Source organism: Engystomops pustulosus, chromosome 7 (genome assembly GCF_040894005.1).
Source record: "Engystomops pustulosus chromosome 7, aEngPut4.maternal, whole genome shotgun sequence".
NCBI classification, from domain to species: domain Eukaryota; kingdom Metazoa; phylum Chordata; class Amphibia; order Anura; family Leptodactylidae; genus Engystomops; species Engystomops pustulosus.
In genome coordinates, this window is record NC_092417.1 from 138,827,832 (window position 1) to 138,850,045 (window position 22,214).

Below are 22,214 nucleotides of genomic sequence, written 5' to 3' on the forward strand. Positions count from 1 at the left end.
AAGGATACAGTAATGTGATTATAAGACAGATTCGGAGATGATTTTAAGACAACCCTTGTCGTATGACCACAGCACCTTTAGAAAGCCTATAGAACAAGATTTTTACAAAATTGGTCGTCCTAGTGAAAAATAAGCTTTTCCAAATGTTAACTGTTTGAAATTGAAACATGTTTTCTGATTTCATGTCCTTAAACATTTCATCATTTTGTGTGGCTTTTGTTCCCCTTCTTTCTTGACAGGAAGCTACTGTGAACACATAAGACAATTCCCTTCACCCCTTGCAATTTAAGAAGACAGTTACCTCCCACCACTTTCATATTGTTCTCCAACTGGGCCATAAACTTTTCTGGCAACTATGCTTTTGCCTGCCATCTCAGAGGTTTAAGGTTCCAAAAGCTGGGGGTGGTATTCTAAAAGTTTAGCGAAATATTGAGGGGTAACTCAGGAGCAGTTTGAAAGATCTAGAAGTTGATTGTCCAATGACACAGAAGGGCTGGGATGAACATGTCCTGTGAAAAATGGACATACTAAAGAAGAGTCATGTCAAATGTTGACATTTTTGATAACATTATATTAGAAAAGCGGTTACATTGCAAAACCCTATGATTTGGACGCTATGATTTTTTTCCTTCCCGGCAGGAAACCCATATAAGCTACCATCGTGTGATCTCTGTTGTTTTGGACAGCAGTACTCACCCTGTTTCCAACATCATACGCAATTTGATTAAGTTCATCGCGTTGCCAAGGCTTGTCATTGAACTAATGCCTCCCCGTGCCCACAGACTCTAAGGTTCCGTGGTGTAACGGTTAGCACTCTGGACTTTGAATCCAGCGATCCGAGTTCAAATCTCGGTGGAACCTTTAAGAAATTCCTTCAGCCAAAGATTGTTTTCATGACTTTTGGGGCAGAGATTGAGTTAAAAATCAAGACCTTTATTTCATGACCCCAAACATGCTGATAAAAGGTTCAAAAGGGACACTCTACTGCACGTCTATGGTTTTCCCAATGAAACCATCAGTTTACTTCTTAGTGCAGCCAGAAGACTCCCGTTCAAACAGAGTGCTTGGGGAACAATCAACCCTGATCTAGGATGTTAAGCTGTGTAGCAAAGGGAATGAAACCCATGCATCTGGCTTCCTGCATGTAGTAGTCGTGGCCGAGTTGTTAAGGCGATGGACTTGAAATCCATTGGGGTCTCCCCGCGCAGGTTCAAATCCTGCCGACTACGTCTAAGTTTTCTGTCCTTAGAGCATAGCAGTGCTAGACTAAATCTTTCTCTTTGAACCCCTCTGTCCAGCGTGCAAGTTTCCAGAGATGAGAAAGTACAATCCCTTTTGCAAAAAGCTATGAAGTAGCTTTTGACTTGCAAAATGTGTAGCGCCTTCCGAATGATAAGCTTTAAATGTCTGCCTGTATATAGCTTTAGGGGTCTTTTTTAATTTCTACCCCATTACCAGGCAAAGGATACAGTAATGTGATTATAAGACAGATTCGGAGATGATTTTAAGACAACCCTTGTCGTATGACCACAGCACCTTTAGAAAGCCTATAGAACAAGATTTTTACAAAATTGGTCGTCCTAGTGAAAAATAAGCTTTTCCAAATGTTAACTGTTTGAAATTGAAACATGTTTTCTGATTTCATGTCCTTAAACATTTCATCATTTTGTGTGGCTTTTGTTCCCCTTCTTTCTTGACAGGAAGCTACTGTGAACACATAAGACAATTCCCTTCACCCCTTGCAATTTAAGAAGACAGTTACCTCCCACCACTTTCATATTATTCTCCAACTGGGCCATAAACTTTTCTGGCAACTATGCTTTTGCCTGCCATCTCAGAGGTTTAAGGTTCCAAAAGCTGGGGGTGGTATTCTAAAAGTTTAGCGAAATATTGAGCGGTAACTCAGGAGCAGTTTGAAAGATCTAGAAGTTGATTGTCCAATGACACAGAAGGGCTGGGATGAACATGTCCTGTGAAAAATGGACATACTAAAGAAGAGTCATGTCAAATGTTGACATTTTTGATAACATTATATTAGAAAAGCGGTTACATTGCAAAACCCTATGATTTGGACGCTATGATTTTTTTCCTTCCCGGCAGGAAACCCATATAAGCTACCATCGTGTGATCTCTGTTGTTTTGGACAGCAGTACTCACCCTGTTTCCAACATCATACGCAATTTGATCAAGTTCATCGCGTTGCCAAGGCTTGTCATGGAACTAATGCCTCCCCGTGCCCACAGACTCTAAGGTTCCATGGTGTAACGGTTAGCACTCTGGACTTTGAATCCAGCGATCCGAGTTCAAATCTTGGTGGAACCTTTAAGAAATTCCTTCAGCCAAAGATTGTTTTCATGACTTTTGGGGCAGAGATCGAGTTAAAAATCAAGACCTTTATTTCATGACCCCAAACATGCTGATAAAAGGTTCAAAAGGGACACTCTTCTGCACGTCTATGGTTTTCCCAATGAAACCATCAGTTTACTTCTTAGTGCAGCCAGAAGACTCCCATTCAAACAGAGTGCTTGGGGAACAATCAACCCTGATCTAGGATGTTAAGCTGTGTAGCAAAGGGAATGAAACCCATGCATCTGGCTTCCTGCATGTAGTAGTCGTGGCCGAGTGGTTAAGGCGATGGACTTGAAATCCATTGGGGTCTCCCCGCGCAGGTTCAAATCCTGCCGACTACGTCTAAGTTTTCTGTCCTTAGAGCATAGCATTGCTAGACTAAATCTTTCTCTTTGAACCCCTCTGTCCAGCGTGCAAGTTTCCAGAGATGAGAAAGTACAATCCCTTTTGCAAAAAGCTATGAAGTAGCTTTTGACTTGCAAAATGTGTAGCGCCTTCCGAATGATAAGCTTTAAATGTCTGCCTGTATATAGCTTTAGGGGTCTTTTTTAATTTCTACCCCATTACCAGGCAAAGGATACAGTAATGTGATTATAAGACAGATTCGGAGATGATTTTAAGACAACCCTTGTCGTATGACCACAGCACCTTTAGAAAGCCTATAGAACAAGATTTTTACAAAATTGGTCGTCCTAGTGAAAAATAAGCTTTTCCAAATGTTAATTGTTTGAAATTGAAACATGTTTTCTGATTTCATGTCCTTAAACATTTCATCATTTTGTGTGGCTTTTGTTCCCCTTCTTTCTTGACAGGAAGCTACTGTGAACACATAAGACAATTTCCTTCACCCCTTGCAATTGAAGAAGACAGTTACCTCCCACCACTTTCATATTGTTCTCCAACTGGGCCATAAACTTTTCTGGCAACTATGCTTTTGCCTGCCATCTCAGAGGTTTAAGGTTCCAAAAGCTGGGGGTGGTATTCTAAAAGTTTAGCGAAATATTGAGAGGTAACTCAGGAGCAGTTTGAAAGATCTAGAAGTTGATTGTCCAATGACACAGAAGGGCTGGGATGAACATGTCCTGTGAAAAATGGACATACTAAAGAAGAGTCATGTCAAATGTTGACATTTTTGATAACATTATATTAGAAAAGCGATTACATTGCAAAACCCTATGATTTGGATGCTATGATTTTTTTTCCTTCCCGGCAGGAAACCCATATAAGCTACCATCGTGTGATCTCTGTTGTTTTGGACAGCAGTACTCACCCTGTTTCCAACATCATACGCAATTTGATCAAGTTCATCGCGTTGCCAAGGCTTGTCATGGAACTAATGCCTCCCCGTGCCCACAGACTGTAAGGTTCCATGGTGTAACGGTTAGCACTCTGGACTTTGAATCCAGCGATCCGAGTTCAAATCTTGGTGGAACCTTTAAGAAATTCCTTCAGCCAAAGATTGTTTTCATGACTTTTGGGGCAGAGATTGAGTTAAAAATCAAGACCTTTATTTCATGACCCCAAACATGCTGATAAAAGGTTCAAAAGGGACACTCTTCTGCACGTCTATGGTTTTCCCAATGAAACCATCAGTTTACTTCTTAGTGCAGCCAGAAGACTCCCATTCAAACAGAGTGCTTGGGGAACAATCAACCCTGATCTAGGATGTTAAGCTGTGTAGCAAAGGGAATGAAACCCATGCATTTGGCTTCCTACATGTAGAAGTCGTGGCCGAGTGGTTAAGGCGATGGACTTGAAATCCATTGGGGTCTCCCCGCGCAGGTTCAAATCCTGCCGACTACGTCTAAGTTTTCTGTCCTTAGAGCATAGCATTGCTAGACTAAATCTTTCTCTTTGAACCCCTCTGTCCAGCGTGCAAGTTTCCACAGATGAGAAAGTACAATCCCTTTTGCAAAAAGCTATGAAGTAGCTTTTGACTTGCAAAATGTGTAGCGCCTTCCGAATGATAAGCTTTAAATGTCTGCCTGTATATAGCTTTAGGGGTCTTTTTTAATTTCTACCCCATTACCAGGCAAAGGATACAGTAATGTGATTATAAGACAGATTCGGAGATGATTTTAAGACAACCCTTGTCGTATGACCACAGCACCTTTAGAAAGCCTATAGAACAAGATTTTTACAAAATTGGTCATCCTAGTGAAAAATAAGCTTTTCCAAATGTTAATTGTTTGAAATTGAAACATGTTTTCTGATTTCATGTCCTTAAACATTTCATCATTTTGTGTGGCTTTTGTTCCCCTTCTTTCTTGACAGGAAGCTACTGTGAACACATAAGACAATTCCCTTCACCCCTTGCAATTGAAGAAGACAGTTACCTCCCACCACTTTCATATTGTTCTCCAACTGGGCCATAAACTTTTCTAGCAACTATGCTTTTGCCTGCCATCTCAGAGGTTTAAGGTTCCAAAAGCTGGGGGTGGTATTCTAAAAGTTTAGCGAAATATTGAGAGGTAACTCAGGAGCAGTTTGAAAGATCTAGAAGTTGATTGTCCAATGACACAGAAGGGCTGGGATGAACATGTCCTGTGAAAAATGGACATACTAAAGAAGAGTTATGTCAAATGTCGACATTTTTGATAACATTATATTAGAAAAGCGGTTACATTGCAAAACCCTATGATTTGGACGCTATGATTTTTTTCCTTCCCGGCAGGAAACCCATATAAGCTACCATCGTGTGATCTCTGTTGTTTTGGACAGCAGTACTCACCCTGTTTCCAACATCATACGCAATTTGATCAAGGTCATCGCGTTGCCAAGGCTTGTCATGGAACTAATGCCTCCCCCTGCTCACAAACTGTAAGGTTCCATGGTGTAACGGTTAGCACTCTGGACTTTGAATCCAGCGATCCGAGTTCAAATCTCGGTGGAACTTTTAAGAAATTCCTTCAGCCAAAGATTGTTTTCATGACTTTTGGGGCAGAGATTGAGTTAAAAATCAAGACCTTTATTTCATGACCCCAAACATGCTGATAAAAGGTTCAAAAGGGACACTCTTCTGCACGTCTATGGTTTTCCCAATGAAACCATCAGTTTACTTCTTAGTGCAGCCAGAAGACTCCCATTCAAACAGAGTGCTTGGGGAACAATCAACCCTGATCTAGGATGTTAAGCTGTGTAGCAAAGGGAATGAAACCCATGCATCTGGCTTGCTGCATGTAGTAGTCGTGGCCGAGTGGTTAAGGCGATGGACTTGAAATCCATTGGGGTCTCCCCGCGCAGGTTCAAATCCTGCCGACTACGTCTAAGTTTTCTGTCCTTAGAGCATAGCATTGCTAGACTAAATCTTTCTCTTTGAACCCCTCTGTCCAGCGTGCAAGTTTCCAGAGATGAGAAAGTACAATCCCTTTTGCAAAAAGCTATGAAGTAGCTTTTGACTTGCAAAATGTGTAGCGCCTTCCGAATGATAAGCTTTAAATGTCTGCCTGTATATAGCTTTAGGGGTCTTTTTTAATTTCTACCCCATTACCAGGCAAAGGATACAGTAATGTGATTATAAGACAGATTCGGAGATGATTTTAAGACAACCCTTGTCGTATGACCACAGCACCTTTAGAAAGCCTATAGAACAAGATTTTTACAAAATTGGTCGTCCTAGTGAAAAATAAGCTTTTCCAAATGTTAATTGTTTGAAATTGAAACATGTTTTCTGATTTCATGTCCTTAAACATTTCATCATTTTGTGTGGCTTTTGTTCCCCTTCTTTCTTGACAGGAAGCTACTGTGAACACATAAGACAATTCCCTTCACCCCTTGCAATTGAAGAAGACAGTTACCTCCCACCACTTTCATATTGTTCTCCAACTGGGCCATAAACTTTTCTGGCAACTATGCTTTTGCCTGCCATCTCAGAGGTTTAAGGTTCCAAAAGCTGGGGGTGGTATTCTAAAAGTTTAGCGAAATATTGAGAGGTAACTCAGGAGCAGTTTGAAAGATCTAGAAGTTGATTGTCCAATGACACAGAAGGGCTGGGATGAACATGTCCTGTGAAAAATGGACATACTAAAGAAGAGTCATGTCAAATGTAGACATTTTTGATAACATTATAATAGAAAAGCGATTACATTGCAAAACCCTATGATTTGGATGCTATGATTTTTTTCCTTCCCGGCAGGAAACCCATATAAGCTACCATCGTGTGATCTCTGTTGTTTTGGACAGCAGTACTCACCCTGTTTCCAACATCATACGCAATTTGATCAAGTTCATCGCGTTGCCAAGGCTTGTCATGGAACTAATGCCTCCCCGTGCCCACAGACTGTAAGGTTCCATGGTGTAACGGTTAGCACTCTGGACTTTGAATCCAGCGATCCGAGTTTAAATCTTGGTGGAACCTTTAAGAAATTCCTTCAGCCAAAGATTGTTTTCATGACTTTTGGGGCAGAGATTGAGTTAAAAATCAAGACCTTTATTTCATGACCCCAAACATGCTGATAAAAGGTTCAAAAGGGACACTCTTCTGCACGTCTATGGTTTTCCCAATGAAACCATCAGTTTACTTCTTAGTGCAGCCAGAAGACTCCCATTCAAACAGAGTGCTTGGGGAACAATCAACCCTGATCTAGGATGTTAAGCTGTGTAGCAAAGGGAATGAAACCCATGCATCTGGCTTCCTACATGTAGAAGTCGTGGCCGAGTGGTTAAGGCGATGGACTTGAAATCCATTGGGGTCTCCCCGCGCAGGTTCAAATCCTGCCGACTACGTCTAAGTTTTCTGTCCTTAGAGCATAGCATTGCTAGACTAAATCTTTCTCTTTGAACCCCTCTGTCCAGCGTGCAAGTTTCCACAGATGAGAAAGTACAATCTCTTTTGCAAAAAGATATGAAGTAGCTTTTGACTTGCAAAATGTGTAGCGCCTTCCGAATGATAAGCTTTAAATGTCTGCCTGTATATAGCTTTAGGGGTCTTTTTTAATTTCTACCCCATTACCAGGCAAAGGATACAGTAATGTGATTATAAGACAGATTCGGAGATGATTTTAAGACAACCCTTGTCGTATGACCACAGCACCTTTAGAAAGCCTATAGAACAAGATTTTTACAAAATTGGTCATCCTAGTGAAAAATAAGCTTTTCCAAATGTTAATTGTTTGAAATTGAAACATGTTTTCTGATTTCATGTCCTTAAACATTTCATCATTTTGTGTGGCTTTTGTTCCCCTTCTTTCTTGACAGGAAGCTACTGTGAACACATAAGACAATTCCCTTCACCCCTTGCAATTTAAGAAGACAGTTACCTCCCACCACTTTCATATTGTTCTCCAACTGGGCCATAAACTTTTCTGGCAACTATGCTTTTGCCTGCCATCTCAGAGGTTTAAGGTTACAAAAGCTGGGGGTGGTATTCTAAAAGTTTAGCGAAATATTGAGAGGTAACTCAGGAGCAGTTTGAAAGATCTAGAAGTTGATTGTCCAATGACACAGAAGGGCTGGGATGAACATGTCCTGTGAAAAATGGACATACTAAAGAAGAGTCATGTCAAATGTTGACATTTTTGATAACATTATATTAGAAAAGCGGTTACTTGCAAAACCCTATGATTTGGACGCTATGATTTTTTTCCTTCCCGGCAGGAAACCCATATAAGCTACCATCGTGTGATCTCTGTTGTTTTGGACAGCAGTACTCACCCTGTTTCCAACATCATACGCAATTTGATCAAGGTCATCGCGTTGCCAAGGCTTGTCATGGAACTAATGCCTCCCCGTGCCCACAGACTGTAAGGTTCCATGGTGTAACGGTTAGCACTCTGGACTTTGAATCCAGCGATCCGAGTTCAAATCTCGGTGGAACCTTTAAGAAATTCCTTCAGCCAAAGATTGTTTTCATGACTTTTGGGGCAGAGATTGAGTTAAAAATCAAGACCTTTATTTCATGACCCCAAACATGCTGATAAAAGGTTCAAAAGGGACACTCTTCTGCACATCTATGGTTTTCCCAATGAAACCATCAGTTTACTTCTTAGTGCAGCCAGAAGACTCCCATTCAAACAGAGTGCTTGGGGAACAATCAACCCTGATCTAGGATGTTAAGCTGTGTAGCAAAGGGAATGAAACCCATGCATCTGGCTTCCTGCATGTAGTAGTCGTGGCCGAGTGGTTAAGGCGATGGACTTGAAATCCATTGGGGTCTCCCCGCGCGGGTTCAAATCCTGCCGACTACGTCTAAGCTTTCTGTCCGTAGCGCATAGCATTGCTAAACTAAATCTTTCTCTTTGAACGCCTCTGTCTAGCGTGCAAGTTTCCAGAGATGAGAAAGTACAATCCCTTTTGCAAAAAGCTATGAAGTAGCTTTTGACTTGCAAAATGTGTAGCACCTTCCGAATGATAAGCTTTAAATGTCTGCCTGTATATAGCTTTAGGGGTCTTTTTTAATTTCTACCCCATTACCAGGCAAAGGATACAGTAATGTGATTATAAGACAGATTCGGAGATGATTTTAAGACAACCCTTGTCGTATGACCACAGCACCTTTAGAAAGCCTATAGAACAAGATTTTTACAAAATTGGTCGTCCTAGTGAAAAATAAGCTTTTCCAAATGTTAATTGTTTGAAATTGAAACATGTTTTCTGATTTCATGTCCTTAAACATTTCATCATTTTGTGTGGCTTTTGTTCCCCTTCTTTCTTGACAGGAAGCTACTGTGAACACATAAGACAATTCCCTTCACCCCTTGCAATTTAAGAAGACAGTTACCTCCCACCACTTTCATATTGTTCTCCAACTGGGCCATAAACTTTTCTGGCAACTATGCTTTTGCCTGCCATCTCAGAGGTTTAAGGTTCCAAAAGCTGGGGGTGGTATTCTAAAAGTTTAGCAAAATATTGAGAGGTAACTCAGGAGCAGTTTGAAAGATCTAGAAGTTGATTGTCCAATGACACAGAAGGGCTGGGATGAACATGTCCTGTGAAAAATGGACATACTAAAGAAGAGTCATGTCAAATGTTGACATTTTTGATAACATTATATTAGAAAAGCGGTTACATTGCAAAACCCTATGATTTGGACGCTATGATTTTTTTCCTTCCCGGCAGGAAACCCATATAAGCTACCATCGTGTGATCTCTGTTGTTTTGGACAGCAGTACTCACCCTGTTTCCAACATCATACTCAATTTGATCAAGGTCATCGCGTTGCCAAGGCTTGTCATGGAACTAATGCCTCCCCGTGCCCACAAACTGTAAGGTTCCATGGTGTAACGGTTAGCACTCTGGACTTTGAATCCAGCGATCCGAGTTCAAATCTTGGTGGAACCTTTAAGAAATTCCTTCAGCCAAAGATTGTTTTCATGACTTTTGGGGCAGAGATTGAGTTAAAAATCAAGACCTTTATTTCATGACCCCAAACATGCTGATAAAAGGTTCAAAAGGGACACTCTTCTGCACGTCTATGGTTTTCCCAATGAAACCATCAGTTTACTTCTTAGTGCAGCCAGAAGACTCCCATTCAAACAGAGTGCTTGGGGAACAATCAACCCTGATCTAGGATGTTAAGCTGTGTAGCAAAGGGAATGAAACCCATGCATCTGGCTTCCTACATGTAGTAGTCGTGGCCGAGTGGTTAAGGCGATGGGCTTGAAATCCATTGGGGTCTCCCCGCGCAGGTTCAAATCCTGCCGACTACGTCTAAGCTTTCTGTCCGTAGAGCATAGCATTGCTGAACTAAATCTTTCTCTTTGAACGCCTCTGTCCAGCGTGCAAGTTTCCAGAGATGAGAAAGTACAATCCCTTTTGCAAAAAGCTATGAAGTAGCTTTTGACTTGCAAAATGTGTAGCATTTTCCGAATGATAAGCTTTAAATGTCTGCCTGTATATAGCTTTAGGGGTCTTTTTTAATTTCTACCCCATTACCAGGCAAAGGATACAGTAATGTGATTATAAGACAGATTCGGAGATGATTTTAAGACAACCCTTGTCGTATGACCACAGCACCTTTAGAAAGCCTATAGAACAAGATTTTTACAAAATTGGTCGTCCTAGTGAAAAATAAGCTTTTCCAAATGTTAATTGTTTGAAATTGAAACATGTTTTCTGATTTCATGTCCTTAAACATTTCATCATTTTGTGTGGCTTTTGTTCCCCTTCTTTCTTGACAGGAAGCTACTGTGAACACATAAGACAATTCCCTTCACCCCTTGCAATTTAAGAAGACAGTTACCTCCCACCACTTTCATATTGTTCTCCAACTGGGCCATAAACTTTTCTGGCAACTATGCTTTTGCCTGCCATCTCAGAGGTTTAAGGTTCCAAAAGCTGGGGGTGGTATTCTAAAAGTTTAGCGAAATATTGAGAGGTAACTCAGGAGCAGTTTGAAAGATCTAGAAGTTGATTGTCCAATGACACAGAAGGGCTGGGATGAACATGTCCTGTGAAAAATGGACATACTAAAGAAGAGTCATGTCAAATGTTGACATTTTTAATAACATTATATTAGAAAAGCGGTTACATTGCAAAACCCTATGATTTGGACGCTATGATTTTTTTCCTTCCCGGCAGGAAACCCATATAAGCTACCATCGTGTGATCTCTGTTGTTTTGGACAGCAGTACTCACCCTGTTTCCAACATCATACGCAATTTGATCAAGGTCATCGCGTTGCCAAGGCTTGTCATGGAACTAATGCCTCCCCGTGCCCACAGACTGTAAGGTTCCATGGTGTAACGGTTAGCACTCTGGACTTTGAATCCAGCGATCCGAGTTCAAATCTCGGTGGAACCTTTAAGAAATTCCTTCAGCCAAAGATTGATTTCATGACTTTTGGGGCAGAGATTGAGTTAAAAATCAAGACCTTTATTTCATGACCCCAAACATGCTGATAAAAGGTTCAAAAGGGACACTCTTCTGCACGTCTATGGTTTTCCCAATGAAACCATCAGTTTACTTCTTAGTGCAGCCAGAAGACTCCCATTCAGAGTGCTTGGGGAACAATCAACCCTGATCTAGGATGTTAAGCTGTGTAGCAAAGGGAATGAAACCCATGCATCTGGCTTCCTGCATGTAGTAGTCGTGGCCGAGTGGTTAAGGCGATGGACTTGAAATCCATTGGGGTCTCCCCGCGCAGGTTCAAATCCTGCCGACTACGTCTAAGCTTTCTGTCCGTAGAGCATAGCATTGCTAGACTAAATCTTTCTCTTTGAACGCCTCTGTCCAGCGTGCAAGTTTCCAGAGATGAGAAAGTACAATCCCTTTTGCAAAAAGCTATGAAGTAGCTTTTGACTTGCAAAATGTGTAGCACCTTCCGAATGATAAGCTTTAAATGTCTGCCTGTATATAGCTTTAGGGGTCTTTTTTAATTTCTACCCCATTACCAGGCAAAGGATACAGTAATGTGATTATAAGACAGATTCGGAGATGATTTTAAGACAACCCTTGTCGTATGACCACAGCACCTTTAGAAAGCCTATAGAACAAGATTTTTACAATATTGGTCGTCCTAGTGAAAAATAAGCTTTTCCAAATGTTAATTGTTTGAAATTGAAACATGTTTTCTGATTTCATGTCCTTAAACATTTCATCATTTTGTGTGGCTTTTGTTCCCCTTCTTTCTTGACAGGAAGCTACTGTGAACACATAAGACAATTCCCTTCACCCCTTGCAATTGAAGAAGACAGTTACCTCCCACCACTTTCATATTGTTCTCCAACTGGGCCATAAACTTTTCTGGCAACTATGCTTTTGCCTGCCATCTCAGAGGTTTAAGGTTCCAAAAGCTGGGGGTGGTATTCTAAAAGTTTAGCGAAATATTGAGAGGTAACTCAGGAGCAGTTTGAAAGATCTAGAAGTTGATTGTCCAATGACACAGAAGGGCTGGGATGAACATGTCCTGTGAAAAATGGACATACTAAAGAAGAGTCATGTCAAATGTTGACATTTTTGATAACATTATATTAGAAAAGCGGTTACATTGCAAAACCCTATGATTTTGACGCTATGATTTTTTTCCTTCCCGGCAGGAAACCCATATAAGCTACCATCGTGTGATCTCTGTTGTTTTGGACAGCAGTACTCACCCTGTTTCCAACATCATACGCAATTTGATCAAGGTCATCGTGTTTCCAAGGCTTGTCATGGAACTAATGCCTCCCCGTGCCCACAAACTGTAAGGTTCCATGGTGTAACGGTTAGCACTCTGGACTTTGAATCCAGCGATCCGAGTTCAAATCTCGGTGGAACCTTTAAGAAATTCCTTCAGCCAAAGATTGTTTTCATGACTTTTGGGGCAGAGATTGAGTTAAAAATCAAGACCTTTATTTCATGACCCCAAACATGCTGATAAAAGGTTCAAAAGGGACACTCTTCTGCACGTCTATGGTTTTCCCAATGAAACCATCAGTTTACTTCTTAGTGCAGCCAGAAGACTCCCATTCAAACAGAGTGCTTGGGGAACAATCAACCCTGATCTAGGATGTTAAGCTGTGTAGCAAAGGGAATGAAACCCATGCATCTGGCTTCCTGCATGTAGTAGTCGTGGCCGAGTGGTTAAGGCGATGGACTTGAAATCCATTGGGGTCTCCCCGCGCAGGTTCAAATCCTGCCGACTACGTCTAAGTTTTCTGTCCTTAGAGCATAGCATTGCTAGACTAAATCTTTCTCTTTGAACCCCTCTGTCCAGCGTGCAAGTTTCCAGAGATGAGAAAGTACAATCCCTTTTGCAAAAAGCTATGAAGTAGCTTTTGACTTGCAAAATGTGTAGCGCCTTCCGAATGATAAGCTTTAAATGTCTGCCTGTATATAGCTTTAGGGGTCTTTTTTAATTTCTACCCCATTACCAGGCAAAGGATACAGTAATGTGATTATAAGACAGATTCGGAGATGATTTTAAGACAACCCTTGTCGTATGACCACAGCACCTTTAGAAAGCCTATAGAACAAGATTTTTACAAAATTGGTCGTCCTAGTGAAAAATAAGCTTTTCCAAATGTTAATTGTTTGAAATTGAAACATGTTTTCTGATTTCATGTCCTTAAACATTTCATCATTTTGTGTGGCTTTTGTTCCCCTTCTTTCTTGACAGGAAGCTACTGTGAACACATAAGACAATTCCCTTCACCCCTTGCAATTGAAGAAGACAGTTACCTCCCACCACTTTCATATTGTTCTCCAACTGGGCCATAAACTTTTCTGGCAACTATGCTTTTGCCTGCCATCTCAGAGGTTTAAGGTTCCAAAAGCTGGGGGTGGTATTCTAAAAGTTTAGCGAAATATTGAGAGGTAACTCAGGAGCAGTTTGAAAGATCTAGAAGTTGATTGTCCAATGACACAGAAGGGCTGGGATGAACATGTCCTGTGAAAAATGGACATACTAAAGAAGAGTCATGTCAAATGTTGACATTTTTGATAACATTATATTAGAAAAGCGGTTACATTGCAAAACCCTATGATTTGGACGCTATGATTTTTTTCCTTCCCGGCAGGAAACCCATATAAGCTACCATCGTGTGATCTCTGTTGTTTTGGACAGCAGTACTCACCCTGTTTCCAACATCACACGCAATTTGATCAAGGTCATCGCGTTGCCAAGGCTTGTCATGGAACTAATGCCTCCCCGTGCCTACAGAGTGTAAGGTTCCATGGTGTAACGGTTAGCACTCTGGACTTTGAATCCAGCGATCCGAGTTCAAATCTCGGTGGAATCTTTAAGAAATTCCTTCAGCCAAAGATTGTTTTCATGACTTTTGGGGCAGAGATTGAGTTAAAAATCAAGACCTTTATTTCATGACCCCAAACATGCTGATAAAAGGTTCAAAAGGGACACTCTTCTGCACGTCTATGGTTTTCCCAATGAAACCATCAGTTTACTTCTTAGTGCAGCCAGAAGACTCCCATTCAAACAGAGTGCTTGGGGAACAATCAACCCTGATCTAGGATGTTAAGCTGTGTAGCAAAGGGAATGAAACCCATGCATCTGGCTTCCTGCATGTAGTAGTCGTGGCCGAGTGGTTAAGGCGATGGACTTGAAATCCATTGGGGTCTCCCCGCGCAGGTTCAAATCCTGCCGACTACGTCTAAGTTTTCTGTCCTTAGAGCATAGCATTGCTAGACTAAATCTTTCTCTTTGAACCCCTCTGTCCAGCATGCAAGTTTCCAGAGATGAGAAAGTACAATCCCTTTTGCAAAAAGCTATGAAGTAGCTTTTGACTTGCAAAATGTGTAGCGCCTTCCGAATGATAAGCTTTAAATGTCTGCCTGTATATAGCTTTAGGGGTCTTTTTTAATTTCTACCCCATTACCAGGCAAAGGATACAGTAATGTGATTATAAGACAAATTCGGAGATGATTTTAAGACAACCCTTGTCGTATGACCACAGCACCTTTAGAAAGCCTATAGAACAAGATTTTTACAAAATTGGTCGTCCTAGTGAAAAATAAGCTTTTCCAAATGTTAATTGTTTGAAATTGAAACATGTTTTCTGATTTCATGTCCTTAAACATTTCATCATTTTGTGTGGCTTTTGTTCCCCTTCTTTCTTGACAGGAAGCTACTGTGAACACATAAGACAATTCCCTTCACCCCTTGCAATTGAAGAAGACAGTTACCTCCCACCACTTTCATATTGTTCTCCAACTGGGCCATAAACTTTTCTGGCAACTATGCTTTTGCCTGCCATCTCAGAGGTTTAAGGTTCCAAAAGCTGGGGGTGGTATTCTAAAAGTTTAGCGAAATATTGAGAGGTAACTCAGGAGCAGTTTGAAAGATCTAGAAGTTGATTGTCCAATGACACAGAAGGGCTGGGATGAACATGTCCTGTGAAAAATGGACATACTAAAGAAGAGTCATGTCAAATGTTGACATTTTTGATAACATTATATTAGAAAAGCGGTTACATTGCAAAACCCTATGATTTGGACGCTATGATTTTTTTCCTTCCCGGCAGGAAACCCATATAAGCTACCATCGTGTGATCTCTGTTGTTTTGGACAGCAGTACTCACCCTGTTTCCAACATCATACGCAATTTGATTAAGTTCATCGCGTTGCCAAGGCTTGTCATGGAACTAATGCCTCCCCGTGCCCACAGATTGTAAGGTTCCGTGGTGTAACGGTTAGCACTCTGGACTTTGTATCCAGCGATCCGAGTTCAAATCTCGGTGGAACCTTTAAGAAATTCCTTCAGCCAAAGATTGTTTTCATGACTTTTGGGGCAGAGATTGAGTTAAAAATCAAGACCTTTATTTCATGACCCCAAACATGCTGATAAAAGGTTCAAAAGGGACACTCTTCTGCACGTCTATGGTTTTCCCAATGAAACCATCAGTTTACTTCTTAGTGCAGCCAGAAGACTCCCATTCAAACAGAGTGCTTGGGGAACAATCAACCCTGATCTAGGATGTTAAGCTGTGTAGCAAAGGGAATGAAACCCATGCATCTGGCTTCCTGCATGTAGTAGTCGTGGCCGAGTGGTTAAGGCGATGGACTTGAAATCCATTGGGGTCTCCCCGCGCAGGTTCAAATCCTGCCGACTACGTCTAAGTTTTCTGTCCTTAGAGCATAGCATTGCTAGACTAAATCTTTCTCTTTGAACCCCTCTGTCCAGCGTGCAAGTTTCCAGAGATGAGAAAGTACAATCCCTTTTGCAAAAAGCTATGAAGTAGCTTTTGACTTGCAAAATGTGTAGCGCCTTCCGAATGATAAGCTTTAAATGTCTGCCTGTATATAGCTTTAGGGGTCTTTTTTAATTTCTACCCCATTACCAGGCAAAGGATACAGTAATGTGATTATAAGACAGATTCGGAGATGATTTTAAGACAACCCTTGTCGTACGACCACAGCACCTTTAGAAAGCCTATAGAACAAGATTTTTACAAAATTGGTCGTCCTAGTGAAAAATAAGCTTTTCCAAATGTTAATTGTTTGAAATTGAAACATGTTTTCTGATTTCATGTCCTTAAACATTTCATCATTTTGTGTGGCTTTTGTTCCCCTTCTTTCTTGACAGGAAGCTACTGTGAACACATAAGACAATTCCCTTCACCCCTTGCAATTTAAGAAGACAGTTACCTCCCACCACTTTCATATTGTTCTCCAACTGGGCCATAAACTTTTCTGCCAACTATGCTTTTGCCTGCCATCTCAGAGGTTTAAGGTTCCAAAAGCTGGGGGTGGTATTCTAAAAGTTTAGCGAAATATTGAGAGGTAACTCAGGAGCAGTTTGAAAGATCTAGAAGTTGATTGTCCAATGACACAGAAGGGCTGGGATGAACATGTCCTGTGAAAAATGGACATACTAAAGAAGAGTCATGTCAAATGTTGACATTTTTGATAACATTATATTAGAAAAGCGGTTACATTGCAAAACCCTATGATTTGGACGCTATGATTTTTTTCCTTCCCGGCAGGAAACCCATATAAGCTACCATCGTGTGATCTCTGTTGTTTTGGACAGCAGTACTCACCCTGTTTCCAACATCATACGCAATTTGATCAAGGTCATCGCGTTGCCAAGGCTTGTCATGGAACTAATGCCTCCCCATGCCCACAGACTGTAAGGTTCCATGGTGTAACGGTTAGCACTCTGGTCTTTGAATCCAGCTATCCGAGTTCAAATCTCGGTGGAACCTTTAAGAAATTCCTTCAGCCAAAGATTGTTTTCATGACTTTTGGGGCAGAGATTGAGTTAAAAATCAAGACCTTTATTTCATGACCCCAAACATGCTGATAAAAGGTTCAAAAGGGACACTCTTCTGCACGTCTATGGTTTTCCCAATGAAACCATCAGTTTACTTCTTAGTGCAGCCAGAAGACTCCCATTCAAACAGAGTGCTTGGGGAACAATCAACCCTGATCTAGGATGTTAAGCTGTGTAGCAAAGGGAATGAAACCCATGCATCTGGCTTCCTGCATGTAGTAGTCGTGGCCGAGTGGTTAAGGCGATGGACTTGAAATCCATTGGGGTCTCCCCGCGCAGGTTCAAATCCTGCCGACTACGTCTAAGTTTTCTGTCCTTAGAGCATAGCATTGCTAGACTAAATCTTTCTCTTTGAACCCCTCTGTCCAGCGTGCAAGTTTCCAGAGATGAGAAAGTACAATCCCTTTTGCAAAAAGCTATGAAGTAGCTTTTGACTTGCAAAATGTGTAGCGCCTTCCGAATGATAAGCTTTAAATGTCTGCCTGTATATAGCTTTAGGGGTCTTTTTTAATTTCTACCCCATTACCAGGCAAAGGATACAGTAATGTGATTATAAGACAGATTCGGAGATGATTTTAAGACAACCCTTGTCGTATGACCACAGCACCTTTAGAAAGCCTATAGAACAAGATTTTTACAAAATTGGTCGTCCTAGTGAAAAATAAGCTTTTCCAAATGTTAATTGTTTGAAATTGAAACATGTTTTCTGATTTCATGTCCTTAAACATTTCATCATTTTGTGTGGCTTTTGTTCCCCTTCTTTCTTGACAGGAAGCTACTGTGAACACATAAGACAATTCCCTTCACCCCTTGCAATTGAAGAAGACAGTTACCTCCCACCACTTTCATATTGTTCTCCAACTGGGCCATAAACTTTTCTGGCAACTATGCTTTTGCCTGCCATCTCAGAGGTTTAAGGTTCCAAAAGCTGGGGGTGGTATTCTAAAAGTTTAGCGAAATATTGAGAGGTAACTCAGGAGCAGTTTGAAAGATCTAGAAGTTGATTGTCCAATGACACAGAAGGGCTGGGATGAACATGTCCTGTGAAAAATGGACATACTAAAGAAGAGTCATGTCAAATGTTGACATTTTTGATAACATTATATTAGAAAAGCGGTTACATTGCAAAACCCTATGATTTGGACGCTATGATTTTTTTCCTTCCCGGCAGGAAACCCATATAAGCTACCATCGTGTGATCTCTGTTGTTTTGGACAGCAGTACTCACCCTGTTTCCAACATCACACGCAATTTGATCAAGGTCATCGCGTTGCCAAGGCTTGTCATGGAACTAATGCCTCCCCGTGCCTACAGAGTGTAAGGTTCCATGGTGTAACGGTTAGCACTCTGGACTTTGAATCCAGCGATCCGAGTTCAAATCTCGGTGGAATCTTTAAGAAATTCCTTCAGCCAAAGATTGTTTTCATGACTTTTGGGGCAGAGATTGAGTTAAAAATCAAGACCTTTATTTCATGACCCCAAACATGCTGATAAAAGGTTCAAAAGGGACACTCTTCTGCACGTCTATGGTTTTCCCAATGAAACCATCAGTTTACTTCTTAGTGCAGCCAGAAGACTCCCATTCAAACAGAGTGCTTGGGGAACAATCAACCCTGATCTAGGATGTTAAGCTGTGTAGCAAAGGGAATGAAACCCATGCATCTGGCTTCCTGCATGTAGTAGTCGTGGCCGAGTGGTTAAGGCGATGGACTTGAAATCCATTGGGGTCTCCCCGCGCAGGTTCAAATCCTGCCGACTACGTCTAAGTTTTCTGTCCTTAGAGCATAGCATTGCTAGACTAAATCTTTCTCTTTGAACCCCTCTGTCCAGCGTGCAAGTTTCCAGAGATGAGAAAGTACAATCCCTTTTGCAAAAAGCTATGAAGTAGCTTTTGACTTGCAAAATGTGTAGCGCCTTCCGAATGATAAGCTTTAAATGTCTGCCTGTATATAGCTTTAGGGGTCTTTTTTAATTTCTACCCCATTACCAGGCAAAGGATACAGTAATGTGATTATAAGACAAATTCGGAGATGATTTTAAGACAACCCTTGTCGTATGACCACAGCACCTTTAGAAAGCCTATAGAACAAGATTTTTACAAAATTGGTCGTCCTAGTGAAAAATAAGCTTTTCCAAATGTTAATTGTTTGAAATTGAAACATGTTTTCTGATTTCATGTCCTTAAACATTTCATCATTTTGTGTGGCTTTTGTTCCCCTTCTTTCTTGACAGGAAGCTACTGTGAACACATAAGACAATTCCCTTCACCCCTTGCAATTGAAGAAGACAGTTACCTCCCACCACTTTCATATTGTTCTCCAACTGGGCCATAAACTTTTCTGGCAACTATGCTTTTGCCTGCCATCTCAGAGGTTTAAGGTTCCAAAAGCTGGGGGTGGTATTCTAAAAGTTTAGCGAAATATTGAGAGGTAACTCAGGAGCAGTTTGAAAGATCTAGAAGTTGATTGTCCAATGACACAGAAGGGCTGGGATGAACATGTCCTGTGAAAAATGGACATACTAAAGAAGAGTCATGTCAAATGTTGACATTTTTGATAACATTATATTAGAAAAGCGGTTACATTGCAAAACCCTATGATTTGGACGCTATGATTTTTTTCCTTCCCGGCAGGAAACCCATATAAGCTACCATCGTGTGATCTCTGTTGTTTTGGACAGCAGTACTCACCCTGTTTCCAACATCATACGCAATTTGATTAAGTTCATCGCGTTGCCAAGGCTTGTCATGGAACTAATGCCTCCCCGTGCCCACAGATTGTAAGGTTCCGTGGTGTAACGGTTAGCACTCTGGACTTTGTATCCAGCTATCCGAGTTCAAATCTCGGTGGAACCTTTAAGAAATTCCTTCAGCCAAAGATTGTTTTCATGACTTTTGGGGCAGAGATTGAGTTAAAAATCAAGACCTTTATTTCATGACCCCAAACATGCTGATAAAAGGTTCAAAAGGGACACTCTTCTGCACGTCTATGGTTTTCCCAATGAAACCATCAGTTTACTTCTTAGTGCAGCCAGAAGACTCCCATTCAAACAGAGTGCTTGGGGAACAATCAACCCTGATCTAGGATGTTAAGCTGTGTAGCAAAGGGAATGAAACCCATGCATCTGGCTTCCTGCATGTAGTAGTCGTGGCCGAGTGGTTAAGGCGATGGACTTGAAATCCATTGGGGTCTCCCCGCGCAGGTTCAAATCCTGCCGACTACGTCTAAGTTTTCTGTCCTTAGAGCATAGCATTGCTAGACTAAATCTTTCTCTTTGAACCCCTCTGTCCAGCGTGCAAGTTTCCAGAGATGAGAAAGTACAATCCCTTTTGCAAAAAGCTATGAAGTAGCTTTTGACTTGCAAAATGTGTAGCGCCTTCCGAATGATAAGCTTTAAATGTCTGCCTGTATATAGCTTTAGGGGTCTTTTTTAATTTCTACCCCATTACCAGGCAAAGGATACAGTAATGTGATTATAAGACAGATTCGGAGATGATTTTAAGACAACCCTTGTCGTACGACCACAGCACCTTTAGAAAGCCTATAGAACAAGATTTTTACAAAATTGGTCGTCCTAGTGAAAAATAAGCTTTTCCAAATGTTAATTGTTTGAAATTGAAACATGTTTTCTGATTTCATGTCCTTAAACATTTCATCATTTTGTGTGGCTTTTGTTCCCCTTCTTTCTTGACAGGAAGCTACTGTGAACACATAAGACAATTCCCTTCACCCCTTGCAATTTAAGAAGACAGTTACCTCCCACCACTTTCATATTGTTCTCCAACTGGGCCATAAACTTTTCTGCCAACTATGCTTTTGCCTGCCATCTCAGAGGTTTAAGGTTCCAAAAGCTGGGGGTGGTATTCTAAAAGTTTAGCGAAATATTGAGAGGTAACTCAGGAGCAGTTTGAAAGATCTAGAAGTTGATTGTCCAATGACACAGAAGGGCTGGGATGAACATGTCCTGTGAAAAATGGACATACTAAAGAAGAGTCATGTCAAATGTTGACATTTTTGATAACATTATATTAGAAAAGCGGTTACATTGCAAAACCCTATGATTTGGACGCTATGATTTTTTTCCTTCCCGGCAGGAAACCCATATAAGCTACCATCGTGTGATCTCTGTTGTTTTGGACAGCAGTACTCACCCTGTTTCCAACATCATACGCAATTTGATCAAGGTCATCGCGTTGCCAAGGCTTGTCATGGAACTAATGCCTCCCCGTGCCCACAGACTGTAAGGTTCCATGGTGTAACGGTTAGCACTCTGGACTTTGAATCCAGCTATCCGAGTTCAAATCTCGGTGGAACCTTTAAGAAATTCCTTCAGCCAAAGATTGTTTTCATGACTTTTGGGGCAGAGATTGAGTTAAAAATCAAGACCTTTATTTCATGACCCCAAACATGCTGATAAAAGGTTCAAAAGGGACACTCTTCTGCACGTCTATGGTTTTCCCAATGAAACCATCAGTTTACTTCTTAGTGCAGCCAGAAGACTCCCATTCAAACAGAGTGCTTGGGGAACAATCAACCCTGATCTAGGATGTTAAGCTATGTAGCAAAGGGAATGAAACCCATGCATCTGGCTTCCTGCATGTAGTAGTCGTGGCCGAGTGGTTAAGGCGATGGACTTGAAATCCATTGGGGTCTCCCCGCGCAGGTTCAAATCCTGCCGACTACGTCTAAGTTTTCTGTCCTTAGAGCATAGCATTGCTAGACTAAATCTTTCTCTTTGAACCCCTCTGTCCAGCGTGCAAGTTTCCAGAGATGAGAAAGTAGAATCCCTTTTGCAAAAAGCTATGAAGTAGCTTTTGACTTGCAAAATGTGTAGCGCCTTCCGAATGATAAGCTTTAAATGTCTGCCTGTATATAGCTTTAGGGGTCTTTTTTAATTTCTACCCCATTACCAGGCAAAGGATACAGTAATGTGATTATAAGACAGATTCGGAGATGATTTTAAGACAACCCTTGTCGTATGACCACAGCACCTTTAGAAAGCCTATAGAACAAGATTTTTACAAAATTGGTCGTCCTAGTGAAAAATAAGCTTTTCCAAATGTTAATTGTTTGAAATTGAAACATGTTTTCTGATTTCATGTCCTTAAACATTTCATCATTTTGTGTGGCTTTTGTTCCCCTTCTTTCTTGACAGGAAGCTACTGTGAACACATAAGACAATTTCCTTCACCCCTTGCAATTGAAGAAGACAGTTACCT

At 41.1% G+C, this 22,214-nt stretch overlaps 29 non-coding genes across 29 annotated transcripts; all 29 read left to right on the top strand.

Annotated features, from left to right (window-relative positions):
* The first annotated feature begins 789 nt into the window (after positions 1-789).
* Positions 790-861, top strand: TRNAQ-UUG (transfer RNA glutamine (anticodon UUG)). Its single transcript has one exon. It is a non-coding gene; the product is annotated as a tRNA-Gln (tRNA).
* Positions 862-1,147: 286 nt separating this feature from the next.
* Positions 1,148-1,229, top strand: TRNAS-UGA (transfer RNA serine (anticodon UGA)). The gene has a single exon. It is a non-coding gene; the product is annotated as a tRNA-Ser (tRNA).
* A 1,021-nt stretch (positions 1,230-2,250) lies between these two features.
* Positions 2,251-2,322, top strand: TRNAQ-UUG (transfer RNA glutamine (anticodon UUG)). The gene has a single exon. It is a non-coding gene; the product is annotated as a tRNA-Gln (tRNA).
* Positions 2,323-2,608: 286 nt separating this feature from the next.
* TRNAS-UGA (transfer RNA serine (anticodon UGA)) lies at positions 2,609-2,690 on the top strand. Its single transcript has one exon. It is a non-coding gene; the product is annotated as a tRNA-Ser (tRNA).
* Positions 2,691-3,712: 1,022 nt separating this feature from the next.
* Positions 3,713-3,784, top strand: TRNAQ-UUG (transfer RNA glutamine (anticodon UUG)). The gene has a single exon. It is a non-coding gene; the product is annotated as a tRNA-Gln (tRNA).
* A 283-nt stretch (positions 3,785-4,067) lies between these two features.
* TRNAS-UGA (transfer RNA serine (anticodon UGA)) lies at positions 4,068-4,152 on the top strand. The gene has a single exon. It is a non-coding gene; the product is annotated as a tRNA-Ser (tRNA).
* A 1,021-nt stretch (positions 4,153-5,173) lies between these two features.
* On the top strand, positions 5,174-5,245 carry TRNAQ-UUG (transfer RNA glutamine (anticodon UUG)). The gene has a single exon. It is a non-coding gene; the product is annotated as a tRNA-Gln (tRNA).
* Positions 5,246-5,531: 286 nt separating this feature from the next.
* TRNAS-UGA (transfer RNA serine (anticodon UGA)) lies at positions 5,532-5,613 on the top strand. The gene has a single exon. It is a non-coding gene; the product is annotated as a tRNA-Ser (tRNA).
* Positions 5,614-6,634: 1,021 nt separating this feature from the next.
* TRNAQ-UUG (transfer RNA glutamine (anticodon UUG)) lies at positions 6,635-6,706 on the top strand. The gene has a single exon. It is a non-coding gene; the product is annotated as a tRNA-Gln (tRNA).
* Positions 6,707-6,989: 283 nt separating this feature from the next.
* Positions 6,990-7,074, top strand: TRNAS-UGA (transfer RNA serine (anticodon UGA)). The gene has a single exon. It is a non-coding gene; the product is annotated as a tRNA-Ser (tRNA).
* A 1,020-nt stretch (positions 7,075-8,094) lies between these two features.
* TRNAQ-UUG (transfer RNA glutamine (anticodon UUG)) lies at positions 8,095-8,166 on the top strand. The gene has a single exon. It is a non-coding gene; the product is annotated as a tRNA-Gln (tRNA).
* Positions 8,167-8,452: 286 nt separating this feature from the next.
* Positions 8,453-8,534, top strand: TRNAS-UGA (transfer RNA serine (anticodon UGA)). Its single transcript has one exon. It is a non-coding gene; the product is annotated as a tRNA-Ser (tRNA).
* A 1,021-nt stretch (positions 8,535-9,555) lies between these two features.
* On the top strand, positions 9,556-9,627 carry TRNAQ-UUG (transfer RNA glutamine (anticodon UUG)). Its single transcript has one exon. It is a non-coding gene; the product is annotated as a tRNA-Gln (tRNA).
* A 286-nt stretch (positions 9,628-9,913) lies between these two features.
* TRNAS-UGA (transfer RNA serine (anticodon UGA)) lies at positions 9,914-9,995 on the top strand. Its single transcript has one exon. It is a non-coding gene; the product is annotated as a tRNA-Ser (tRNA).
* Positions 9,996-11,016: 1,021 nt separating this feature from the next.
* On the top strand, positions 11,017-11,088 carry TRNAQ-UUG (transfer RNA glutamine (anticodon UUG)). Its single transcript has one exon. It is a non-coding gene; the product is annotated as a tRNA-Gln (tRNA).
* A 282-nt stretch (positions 11,089-11,370) lies between these two features.
* On the top strand, positions 11,371-11,452 carry TRNAS-UGA (transfer RNA serine (anticodon UGA)). Its single transcript has one exon. It is a non-coding gene; the product is annotated as a tRNA-Ser (tRNA).
* A 1,021-nt stretch (positions 11,453-12,473) lies between these two features.
* On the top strand, positions 12,474-12,545 carry TRNAQ-UUG (transfer RNA glutamine (anticodon UUG)). Its single transcript has one exon. It is a non-coding gene; the product is annotated as a tRNA-Gln (tRNA).
* A 286-nt stretch (positions 12,546-12,831) lies between these two features.
* Positions 12,832-12,913, top strand: TRNAS-UGA (transfer RNA serine (anticodon UGA)). Its single transcript has one exon. It is a non-coding gene; the product is annotated as a tRNA-Ser (tRNA).
* Positions 12,914-13,934: 1,021 nt separating this feature from the next.
* On the top strand, positions 13,935-14,006 carry TRNAQ-UUG (transfer RNA glutamine (anticodon UUG)). Its single transcript has one exon. It is a non-coding gene; the product is annotated as a tRNA-Gln (tRNA).
* Positions 14,007-14,292: 286 nt separating this feature from the next.
* Positions 14,293-14,374, top strand: TRNAS-UGA (transfer RNA serine (anticodon UGA)). The gene has a single exon. It is a non-coding gene; the product is annotated as a tRNA-Ser (tRNA).
* A 1,021-nt stretch (positions 14,375-15,395) lies between these two features.
* Positions 15,396-15,467, top strand: TRNAQ-UUG (transfer RNA glutamine (anticodon UUG)). The gene has a single exon. It is a non-coding gene; the product is annotated as a tRNA-Gln (tRNA).
* A 286-nt stretch (positions 15,468-15,753) lies between these two features.
* On the top strand, positions 15,754-15,835 carry TRNAS-UGA (transfer RNA serine (anticodon UGA)). Its single transcript has one exon. It is a non-coding gene; the product is annotated as a tRNA-Ser (tRNA).
* Positions 15,836-16,856: 1,021 nt separating this feature from the next.
* On the top strand, positions 16,857-16,928 carry TRNAQ-UUG (transfer RNA glutamine (anticodon UUG)). The gene has a single exon. It is a non-coding gene; the product is annotated as a tRNA-Gln (tRNA).
* Positions 16,929-17,214: 286 nt separating this feature from the next.
* On the top strand, positions 17,215-17,296 carry TRNAS-UGA (transfer RNA serine (anticodon UGA)). Its single transcript has one exon. It is a non-coding gene; the product is annotated as a tRNA-Ser (tRNA).
* A 1,021-nt stretch (positions 17,297-18,317) lies between these two features.
* Positions 18,318-18,389, top strand: TRNAQ-UUG (transfer RNA glutamine (anticodon UUG)). Its single transcript has one exon. It is a non-coding gene; the product is annotated as a tRNA-Gln (tRNA).
* Positions 18,390-18,675: 286 nt separating this feature from the next.
* Positions 18,676-18,757, top strand: TRNAS-UGA (transfer RNA serine (anticodon UGA)). The gene has a single exon. It is a non-coding gene; the product is annotated as a tRNA-Ser (tRNA).
* Positions 18,758-20,136: 1,379 nt separating this feature from the next.
* TRNAS-UGA (transfer RNA serine (anticodon UGA)) lies at positions 20,137-20,218 on the top strand. The gene has a single exon. It is a non-coding gene; the product is annotated as a tRNA-Ser (tRNA).
* A 1,021-nt stretch (positions 20,219-21,239) lies between these two features.
* On the top strand, positions 21,240-21,311 carry TRNAQ-UUG (transfer RNA glutamine (anticodon UUG)). The gene has a single exon. It is a non-coding gene; the product is annotated as a tRNA-Gln (tRNA).
* A 286-nt stretch (positions 21,312-21,597) lies between these two features.
* TRNAS-UGA (transfer RNA serine (anticodon UGA)) lies at positions 21,598-21,679 on the top strand. Its single transcript has one exon. It is a non-coding gene; the product is annotated as a tRNA-Ser (tRNA).
* Positions 21,680-22,214: the final 535 nt, after the last annotated feature.